Source organism: Paramisgurnus dabryanus, chromosome 19 (genome assembly GCF_030506205.2).
Source record: "Paramisgurnus dabryanus chromosome 19, PD_genome_1.1, whole genome shotgun sequence".
Taxonomy (NCBI): Eukaryota; Metazoa; Chordata; class Actinopteri; order Cypriniformes; family Cobitidae; genus Paramisgurnus; species Paramisgurnus dabryanus.
Window position 1 is genome coordinate 31,640,862 of NC_133355.1, and position 10,000 is coordinate 31,650,861.

At 47.3% G+C, this 10,000-nt stretch overlaps 14 non-coding genes across 14 annotated transcripts; all 14 read right to left on the minus strand.

Annotated features, from left to right (window-relative positions):
* Nucleotides 1-351: 351 nt before the first annotated feature.
* Nucleotides 352-423, minus strand: trnap-agg (transfer RNA proline (anticodon AGG)). The gene has a single exon. It is a non-coding gene; the product is annotated as a tRNA-Pro (tRNA).
* An 872-nt stretch (nt 424-1,295) lies between these two features.
* Nucleotides 1,296-1,367, minus strand: trnaq-cug (transfer RNA glutamine (anticodon CUG)). Its single transcript has one exon. It is a non-coding gene; the product is annotated as a tRNA-Gln (tRNA).
* A 115-nt stretch (nt 1,368-1,482) lies between these two features.
* trnaf-gaa (transfer RNA phenylalanine (anticodon GAA)) lies at nt 1,483-1,555 on the minus strand. Its single transcript has one exon. It is a non-coding gene; the product is annotated as a tRNA-Phe (tRNA).
* Nucleotides 1,556-1,800: 245 nt separating this feature from the next.
* trnap-ugg (transfer RNA proline (anticodon UGG)) lies at nt 1,801-1,872 on the minus strand. The gene has a single exon. It is a non-coding gene; the product is annotated as a tRNA-Pro (tRNA).
* A 2,556-nt stretch (nt 1,873-4,428) lies between these two features.
* Nucleotides 4,429-4,500, minus strand: trnap-agg (transfer RNA proline (anticodon AGG)). Its single transcript has one exon. It is a non-coding gene; the product is annotated as a tRNA-Pro (tRNA).
* An 872-nt stretch (nt 4,501-5,372) lies between these two features.
* Nucleotides 5,373-5,444, minus strand: trnaq-cug (transfer RNA glutamine (anticodon CUG)). The gene has a single exon. It is a non-coding gene; the product is annotated as a tRNA-Gln (tRNA).
* A 115-nt stretch (nt 5,445-5,559) lies between these two features.
* On the minus strand, nt 5,560-5,632 carry trnaf-gaa (transfer RNA phenylalanine (anticodon GAA)). The gene has a single exon. It is a non-coding gene; the product is annotated as a tRNA-Phe (tRNA).
* An 81-nt stretch (nt 5,633-5,713) lies between these two features.
* Nucleotides 5,714-5,787, minus strand: trnai-aau (transfer RNA isoleucine (anticodon AAU)). Its single transcript has one exon. It is a non-coding gene; the product is annotated as a tRNA-Ile (tRNA).
* A 90-nt stretch (nt 5,788-5,877) lies between these two features.
* Nucleotides 5,878-5,949, minus strand: trnap-ugg (transfer RNA proline (anticodon UGG)). Its single transcript has one exon. It is a non-coding gene; the product is annotated as a tRNA-Pro (tRNA).
* A 1,318-nt stretch (nt 5,950-7,267) lies between these two features.
* Nucleotides 7,268-7,339, minus strand: trnap-agg (transfer RNA proline (anticodon AGG)). The gene has a single exon. It is a non-coding gene; the product is annotated as a tRNA-Pro (tRNA).
* An 872-nt stretch (nt 7,340-8,211) lies between these two features.
* trnaq-cug (transfer RNA glutamine (anticodon CUG)) lies at nt 8,212-8,283 on the minus strand. Its single transcript has one exon. It is a non-coding gene; the product is annotated as a tRNA-Gln (tRNA).
* Nucleotides 8,284-8,398: 115 nt separating this feature from the next.
* On the minus strand, nt 8,399-8,471 carry trnaf-gaa (transfer RNA phenylalanine (anticodon GAA)). The gene has a single exon. It is a non-coding gene; the product is annotated as a tRNA-Phe (tRNA).
* An 81-nt stretch (nt 8,472-8,552) lies between these two features.
* trnai-aau (transfer RNA isoleucine (anticodon AAU)) lies at nt 8,553-8,626 on the minus strand. The gene has a single exon. It is a non-coding gene; the product is annotated as a tRNA-Ile (tRNA).
* Nucleotides 8,627-8,716: 90 nt separating this feature from the next.
* On the minus strand, nt 8,717-8,788 carry trnap-ugg (transfer RNA proline (anticodon UGG)). The gene has a single exon. It is a non-coding gene; the product is annotated as a tRNA-Pro (tRNA).
* Nucleotides 8,789-10,000: the final 1,212 nt, after the last annotated feature.

Genomic DNA, 10,000 nt, shown 5'->3' on the forward strand with positions numbered 1-10,000 from the left:
ATTTAACTCTCATAGCTTCAGGCACATCAGGGTACCTACCCAGGCCCAGTAGACAGGATGCTTTGCCTTTCCTGGCCAGGAGGGAGTAGGACGAATAGCCTGGTTCATTTTTCATGTTGAGTCAATTGTGTTGCTTGAAATTAACTCATCGTTTTATTAAAACAGCAAGCCCTCTGGCAGAAAGGGATCGTCTAGGTGATTCTACACCCAGACCGCCTCGGAAACGGTATCTACATGGAAATCCCAAAGGCAGAGGCGCCTCTGACGTCCCTCGTTGACATTCCTCTACTGCCCGGACTGCCATACACAATGGTGTTGTGCGTTAAAGCTCCGAGAGACGAGTTTAGAGGTGGGCTCGTCCGGGATTTGAACCCGGGACCTCTCGCACCCTAAGCGAGAATCATACCCCTAGACCAACGAGCCAATCGGGCAACCCCACCGGCCCCCTGGGAAACATTTTTCCAGCATGTAGCAGCCAGCTTCCAAAAATCCAAAGCAGTCACGCGTTAGTCGTAAGGGGAATTAGCTCAAATGGTAGAGTGCTCGCTTAGCATGCGAGAGGTAGCGGGATCGATGCCCACATTCTCCACGTGGTTGATACTTGTTGCTAAATTCTCTGATGTAACAAACCCGCGGCGTGCCCTCTCTGTGGGTGCTTCTTTGGTTCACACTTGCAGAAAAGGGCTTCACTTTGGCTCCAGATTTTACATTTTGCCTCAAAAAGCCAACAGGTCCCAGTGTCGGTCCTCAGTATGGCACCTGAGCACACACATGAATGTCTTCTATAAGGATGTTACTTCACAAAGCAACATGGAGCTTTACATTCCAAAAGCGTTTTGTTGCCATTAAAAATTGGAATCACTTTCTTTCTATGTTCATTTGTCTTCCTGTCATTTCTGGTAAGGTATTTTTATTGCATTTCATTATCAGATTGTACATGTGAGCTGTGTGTTTCCTTTGGCCTGTACACATGAGCTGTGTGTTTTCTTTAGCCAAAACGTCGATGGATTTTTCATTTATCCTAAGGTTTCGTACATGTTTAATTTGCTTCCTTGTAATGTGCTTGTGGTTGCTGAAATTTGGCACATTGTGTCTTGTTGGCCCACCGTCAGGGTGAACAGAAAACAGTGCTCAATGTTGCTTGAATTAACTCCTTTTTCGTCTACAGCCTGAGTGCTCTGGTAGAAAGGCTTAAAGGGCGGGGGATTGTTTTGGGGGTAACAAACACTGTTCCCGGGGTAACAAACACTGTTCCCTTGGACACGGTTCTGCTGGGAAACCACAAAACATCCATTAGGTCCCACCGAGATTTGAACTCGGATCGCTGGATTCAGAGTCCAGAGTGCTAACCATTACACCATGGAACCACGGTTTGCTTTTGCACCTGACTCCCTGGGTCACGGAGAAAAGGACACTCGGACAGGGTTTGTCAGGTAAGCCGCAGTGAGTCGGCTAAACAAAACCTTAAGAACTGGCCCTGATTGCCGAAACCCGGGATCGAACCAGGGACCTTTAGATCTTCAGTCTAACGCTCTCCCAACTGAGCTATTTCGGCCCAAACGGCTTATGTGGCAGAAATGTCCATGAGAAATCACACCATTAAAGCGGTCAGCCAGAGGAGGTAGAATATAATGCTTGGCCCGTAAGGGGATCGAACCCGCGACCTTGGATTTATTAGCACCACGCTCTAACCAACTGAGCTAACCGGCCACGCGTTTACATGTGGACCTGCGCATGTCTCTGACAAGACTGACATGAATGTTTCATAGTGTAGCAGCAACAAGAAGCAAAGCGAGAGACGGGCTCGTCCGGGATTTGAACCCGGGAACTCTCGCACCCAAAGCGAGAATCATACCCCTAGACCAACGAGCCAAGGCGTACTACCTCGTTGCTATGCCGCTGTGAAACATGTGACCACAACATAGTCACCATGTCCTCAGGCAGTTCCTGGGGATGGGCCTGTTGGGTCCTGCTACTCTGATTAGCCACAATGAGCCAACCTGCCCTAGTGTTGGGCTGGTGTCAAAATAAGCACTTATCGATATAAGTACATGTTAATTGCTTGAAATTTGAAATGGTGTGAAAGAACTTGACTGGTCTGCATAAATCCCAGACCTGTACCCAGCTGAACACCTTTGTTATGACTTACAGGGCCCTATTTTAACGATCTAAGCGCATTGTCTAAAGCGCACAGCGCAACGTCTAAATGGGCGTGTCCGAATCCACTTTTGCTAATTTAACGACGGGAAAAATGTTTTTTGCGCCGAGCGCATGGTCGAAAAGGGTAGGTCCTATTGTAATGGGAGTATTTTGGGCGTAACGTGCAGTAAACCAATGAGAGTCACAGCTCTCATCCCCTTTAAAAGCCAGTTGCGCTGGCGCTATGTCTAATCCCTATTTAGATGACGGACTTTGTAAACTGAAAAACTAAGCGGAGGAAGAAGATCCCCAGTTTAAGACTAATGTTAAATAATTGTGTTGTTTTTCACTTGTATTGAAATTGTTATTTTTTTATTAAAACCTTTAAAACCCGTTTTCTTTTAGTCATGGAAGTAAAAAGCAGGCTTGTAATTGCTTTAAATGTATGGCTATCCAATATCATCAAAAAATAATTTACAAGTATGTAAGATAAGGTTTGTACTCTAAAAATACTTTATTTATAACAAACAGGAGATAAAGAATTTACAAACGGCTCTCCTCATGTTTCAGCACTTTGGACAGCGTTTTTTTTAGCAAAGAGTTTTTTTAAGCATTACTTAAAAATGTTTCTCATTTCACCATATCCACAGGTACAGAGTCATCATATACAATAAATCCGTGAGGTAGCATTAAAAAAAAACATTTAAAAACAGACGCATTTGTTCAAAGCAAAGCATTTATTTACTTACCAGGCTGCAGGTGAAGCAGCTCTTTGCGCCTTCTAACGTCTCATAATTAGTCCTCATTTATGTCCAAGAGACTCAATAATAATCTTTTACATTCAATCCTTTAATCTTTCATATTTAAAAGCATTTTTGTGCTGCTGCGCATTCATGTACTTTGTGATAAGCAAACCCCCGTTGTCCTCCCGTTTATAGGCGCATTTTACTAATACGCTCTTTAAATAACAAAAAACACATTGCGCCATTGACTTTAGACTTTAGAGCAGGTTTTTGTTGGTCAATGGCGTAGTCTATTTTAGTTGCCTCAAAATAGCAACGCGCCAACAATGCGCCTTAACACACCTCGTTTTCAGACCAGAACGCCCATGGGCGCAAAAGGGGGCGCAAATGCATTTGCTATTTAAACAACGCGGTGCTAAACGTGAAAATTAGGGTGGAAACTAGCGAAAGACACTTGCGTCGCGCATTGCGCTGCATTGCGCCGGGTGTAAGATAGAGCCCACAGGCTCTGAGCCAAACACTCATCACCCAATCCTATCAATGATTTGTTCCCAGGCTCACAGTCATTTCTGCACAGAAAAAGCCCTTTTTGCAAAACTGCTGCAGCATAGATGGAAACAAAGTACTGTGACAAGGTCTGTATTGTACAGCATTAATATTTGTTTTGTTTGGAAAAACTGGAATAGTTAAACATGTTAATTTATTCTTAACGCCATTTCAGCATCTATGGGTATATTCATGGCGAGAACTGGTTATTGGCAACGCCAGAAATGCAGGTTAGGTGAATTGGAGATGTCAAATTGCCCTTCCCTCGGTATGTGTCTGTGTATAGGATCAAGGTGTGTATAGTTTTTGTACTGTGGAAGGAAACCCAATAACGCAGTGCCCAGAGTAATTCCACGTTGACTCAAGGGGAACATGTAAACTCCACACAGAATGGCCTTCTGACCCAGCCAGGGCTTGAACAGGAGACCTTCTTGCTGTGAGACAACAGTGCTCTGTTTGGGATGGCCACTGTGTTGCCCCAAACATCTTTATTAGAAGGGGCATCCCAATACTTAGTGTACGTTGTAACGTCAAGTAACATCTAAGAAGCCATGTCTTTATCACATTTTCCAAGTGTTGATTTTAGATTGGGAGAAAATTCTGATGAATCATCCGTAAACTAAATTGGACACCATGCATCACTAGCCTGGTTCTATATTTAACTCTCATAGCTTCAGGCACATCAGGGTACCTACCCAGGCCCAGTAGACAGGATGCTTTGCCTTTCCTGGCCAGGAGGGAGTAGGACGAATAGCCTGGTTCATTTTTCATGTTGAGTCAATTGTGTTGCTTGAAATTAACTCATCGTTTGTTAAAACAGCAAGCCCTCTGGCAGAAAGCATAAAGGGATCGTCTAGGTGATTCTACACCCAGACCGCCTCGGACACGGTATCTACATGGAAATCCCAAAGGCAGAGGCGCCTCTGACGTCCCTCTACTGCCCGGACTGCCATACACAATGGTGTTGTGCGTTAAAAATCCGAGAGACGAGTTTAGAGGTGGGCTCGTCCGGGATTTGAACCCGGGACCTCTCGCACCCTAAGCGAGAATCATTCCCCTAGACCAACGAGCCAATCGGGCAACCCCACCGGCCCCCTGGGAAACATTTTTCCAGCACGTAGCAGCCAGCTTCCAAAAAGCCAAAGCAGTCACGCGTTAGGCGTAAGGGGAATTAGCTCAAATGGTAGAGCGCTCGCTTAGCATGCGAGAGGTAGCGGGATCGATGCCCACATTCTCCACGTGGTTGACACTTGTTGCTAAATTCTCTGATGTTACAGACCCGCGGCGTGCCCTCTCTGTGGGTGCTTCTGTGGTTCACACTTGCAGAAAAGGGCTTCACTTTGGCTCCAGATTTTACATTTTGCCTCAAAAAGCCAACAGGTCCCAGTGTCGGTCCTCAGTATGGCACCTGAGCACACACATGAACGTCTTCTATAAGGATGTTACTTCACAAAGCAACATGGAGCTTTACATTCCAAGAGCGTTTTGTTGCCATTAAAAATTGGAATCACTTTCTTTCTATGTTCATTTGTCTTCCTGTCATTTCTGGTAAGGTATTTTTATTGCATTTCATTATCAGATTGTACATGTGAGCTGTGTGTTTCCTTTGGCCTGTACACATGAGCTGTATGTTTTCTTTAGCCAAAACGTCGATGGATTTTTCATTTATCCTAAGGTTTCATACATGTTTAATTTGCTTCCTTGTAATGTGCTTGTGGTTGCTGAAATTTGGCACATTGTGTCTTGTTGGCCCACCGTCAGGGTGAACAGAAAACAGTGCTCAATGTTGCTTGAATTAACTCCTTTTTCGTCTACAGCCTGAGTGCTCTGGTAGAAAGGCTTAAAGGGCGGGGGATTGTTTTGGGGGTAACAAACACTGTTCCCGGGGTAACAAACACTGTTCCCTTGGACACAGTTCTGCTGGGAAACCACAAAACATCCAATAGGTCCCACCGAGATTTGAACTCGGATCGCTGGATTCAGAGTCCAGAGTGCTAACCATTACACCATGGAACCACGGTTTGCTTTTGCACCTGACTCCCTGGGTCACGGAGAAAAGGACACTCGGACAGGGTCTGTCAGGTAAGCCGCAGTGAGTCGGCTAAACAAAACCTTAAGAACTGGCCCTGATTGCCGAAACCTGGGATCGAACCAGGGACCTTTAGATCTTCAGTCTAACGCTCTCCCAACTGAGCTATTTCGGCCCAAACGGCTTATGTGGCAGAAATGTCCACGAGAAATCACACCATTAAAGCGGTCAGCCAGAGGAGGTAGAATAAAACACTTGGCCCGTACGGGGATCGAACCCGCGACCTTGGCGTTATTAGCATCACGCTCTAACCAACTGAGCTAACCGGCCACGCGTTTACATGTGGACCTGCGCATGTCTCTGACAAGACTGACAGGAATGTTTCATAGTGTAGCAGCAACAAGAAGCAAAGCGAGAGACGGGCTCGTCCGGGATTTGAACCCGGGACCTCTCGCACCCAAAGCGAGAATTATACCCCTAGACCAACGAACCAAGGCGTTCTACCTTGTTGCTATGCCGCTGTGAAACATGTGACCACAACATAGTCACCATGTCCTCAGGCAGTTCCTGGGGATGGGCCTGTTGGGTCCTGCTACTCTGATTAGCCACAATGAGCCAACCTGCCCTAGTGTTGGGCTGGTGTCAAAATAAGCACTTATCGATATAAGTACATGTTAATTGCTTGAAATTTGAAATGGTGTGAAAGAACTTGACTGGTCTGCATAAATCCCAGACCTGTACCCAGCTGAACACCTTTGTTATGACTTACAGGCTCTGAGCCAAACACTCATCACCCAATCCTATCAATGATTTGTTCCCAGGCTCACAGTCATTTCTGCACAGAAAAAGCCCTTTTTGCAAAACTGCTGCAGCATAGATGGAAACAAAGTACTGTGACAAGGTCTGTATTGTACAGCATTAATATTTGTTTTGTTTGGAAAAACTGGAATAGTTAAACATGTTAATTTATTCTTAACGCCATTTCAGCATCTATGGGTATATTCATGGCGAGAACTGGTTATTGGCAACGCCAGAAATGCAGGTTAGGTGAATCGGAGATGTCAAATTGCCCTTCCCTCGGTATGTGTCTGTGTATAGATCAAGGTGTGTATAGTTTTTGTACTGTGGAAGGAAACCCAATAACGCAGTGCCCAGAGTAATTCCACGTTGACTCAAGGGGAACATGTAAACTCCACACAGAATGGCCTCCTGACCCAGCCAGGGCTTGAACAGGAGACCTTCTTGCTGTGAGACAACAGTGCTCTGTTTGGGATGGCCACTGTGTTGCCCCAAACATCTTTATTAGAAGGGGCATCCCAATACTTAGTGTACGTTGTAACGTCAAGTAACATCTAAGAAGCCATGTCTTTATCACATTTTCCAAGTGTTGATTTTAGATTGGGAGAAAATTCTGATGAATCATCCGTAAACTAAATTGGACACCATGCATCACTAGCCTGGTTCTATATTTAACTCTCATAGCTTCAGGCACATCAGGGTACCTACCCAGGCCCAGTAGACAGGATGCTTTGCCTTTCCTGGCCAGGAGGGAGTAGGACGAATAGCCTGGTTCATTTTTCATATTGAGTCAATTGTGTTGCTTGAAATTAACTCATCGTTTGTTAAAACAGCAAGCCCTCTGGCAGAAAGCATAAAGGGATCGTCTAGGTGATTCTACACCAGACCGCCTCGGACACGGTATCTACATGGAAATCCCAAAGGCAGAGGCGCCTCTGACGTCCCTCTACTGCCCGGACTGCCATACACAATGGTGTTGTGCGTTAAAGCTCCGAGAGACGAGTTTAGAGGTGGGCTCGTCCGGGATTTGAACCCGGGACCTCTCGCACCCTAAGCGAGAATCATACCCCTAGACCAACGAGCCAATCTGGCAACCCCACCGGCCCCCTGGGAAACATTTTTCCAGCACGTAGCAGCCAGCTTCCAAAAAGCCAAAGCAATCACGCGTTAGGCGTAAGGGGAATTAGCTCAAATGGTAGAGCGCTCGCTTAGCATGCGAGAGGTAGCGGGATCGATGCCCACATTCTCCACGTGGTTGACACTTGTTGCTAAATTCTCTGATGTTACAGACCCGCGGCGTGCCCTCTCTGTGGGTGCTTCTGCGGTTCACACTTGCAGAAAAGGGCTTCACTTTGGCTCCAGATTTTACATTTTGCCTCAAAAAGCCAACAGGTCCCAGTGTCGGTCCTCAGTATGGCACCTGAGCACACACATGAACGTCTTCTATAAGGATGTTACTTCACAAAGCAACATGGAGCTTTACATTCCAAGAGCGTTTTGTTGCCATTAAAAATTGGAATCACTTTCTTTCTATGTTCATTTGTCTTCCTGTCATTTCTGGTAAGGTATTTTTATTGCATTTCATTATCAGATTGTACATGTGAGCTGTGTGTTTCCTTTGGCCTGTACACATGAGCTGTGTGTTTTCTTTAGCCAAAACGTCGATGGATTTTTCATTTATCCTAAGGTTTCGTACATGTTTAATTTGCTTCCTTGTAATGTGCTTGTGGTTTCTGAAATTTGGCACATTGTCTCTTGTTGGCCCACCGTCAGGGTGAACAGAAAACAGTGCTCAATGTTGCTTGAATTAACTCCTTTTTCGTCTACAGCCTGACTGCTCTGGTAGAAAGGCTTAAAGGGCGGGGGATTGTTTTGGGGGTAACAAACACTGTTCCCGGGGTAACAAACACTGTTCCCTTGGACACGGTTCTGCTTGGAAACCACAAAACATCCAATAGGTCCCACCGAGATTTGAACTCGGATCGCTGGATTCAGAGTCCAGAGTGCTAACCATTACACCATGGAACCACGGTTTGCTTTTGCACCTGACTCCCTGGGTCACGGAGAAAAGGACACTCTGACAGGGACTGTCAGGTAAGCCGCAGTGAGTCGGCTAAACAAAACCTTAAGAATTGCTCCTGATTGCCGAAACCCGGGATTGAACCAGGGACCTTTAGATCTTCAGTCTAACGCTCTCCCAACTGAGCTATTTCGGCCCGAACGGCTTATGTGGCAGAAATGTCCACGAGAAATCACACCATTAAAGCGGTCAGCCAGAGGAGGTAGAATAAAACACTTGGCCCGTACGGGGATCGAACCCGCGACCTTGGCGTTATTAGCACCACGCTCTAACCAACTGAGCTAACCGGCCACGCGTTTACATGTGGAACTGCGCATGTCTCTGACAAGACTGACATGAATGTTTCATAGTGTAGCAGCAACAAGAAGCAAAGCGAGAGACGGGCTCGTCCGGGATTTGAACCCGGGACCTCTCGCACCCAAAGCGAGAATCATACCCCTAGACCAACGAGCCAAGGCGTACTACCTCGTTGCTATGCCGCTGTGAAACATGTGACCACAACATAGTCACCATGTCCTCAGGCAGTTCCTGGGGATGGGCCTGTTGGGTCCTGCTACTCTGATTAGCCACAATGAGCCAACCTGCCCTAGTGTTGGGCTGGTGTCAAAATAAGCACTTATCGCCGTTAGGCCACTCGCATCTACATTCCAGTTAGCTAATGGGGAATCGGACGTCGGTTCGTGGACGTTGCGCGCCGGACCCCCAAAATTTTTCGGGGGTCCGACGGCGGCGCGGGCGCGTCGGTGGGCCCTCCCCGCGAGGGGGAAAGGTCGCGCCGAGCCTCTCGGGCCCCGGGGGGCCGCGCGGGGCGACGTTTTTGTAACACTTTATTTGAGGCCTGAGCTTGCAGTTCAGGGGGGATCCACCAGGTGGTGCACCCACTGTCCAGTCCCAGTTTATTTGAATGGGCCAGAATCCCATTCGAGTAAATTGCCAGAGTACGCCAAAATATCCCACACCCCATTTAGATCATGTAAATGCTGGGCGTCACCCTGGGACGTGACGAACCACCCCCCCCACAGCCCAGAGACCAACTATTTTGCCCCCTGACCCACTAAATCCAAAAATTGTCCACGCCCTCTGGGGCGAATGGCCACACCCTCCCTGCCCGCAGAGCAACTATTCTGCCCCCTAACTTGCTATTTTGTCACTTAATGCACCAAAGGCCCCGGGACCCTGGGGGCCCCATGACCCCGCCCCCCCCTGCCCACGGACCCTCTTTTCATCCCCCTAACCCATTATTTTGTCACAACATGGCCTGTGGGCCCCGGGCCCCCAGGGGCCAAAAGTCCCCACCCCCCCACCCACCAAACCATTATTCTTCCCCCTAACTCATTATTTTGTCAAAACATGGCCTGAGGGCCCCGGGCCCCCAGGGGCCAAAAGACCCCACCCCCCTCTGCCCACCAAACCATTATTCTGCCCCCTAACTCATTATTTTGTCACAACATGGCTTGAGGGCCCCGGGCCCCCAAGGGCCAAAAGACCCCATCCCCCTCTGCCCACCAAACAATTATTCTTCCCCCTAACTCATTATTTTGTCCCCCTGGGGGCCCCAAGTTATGTTGCCCGCTGACAGTTTATTTCACCCACAGCCAATTTATGCATTGACCATTTGCCCACTATTTTGCCCATTAGCACATTAAACTGCCCATCTGCCATTTA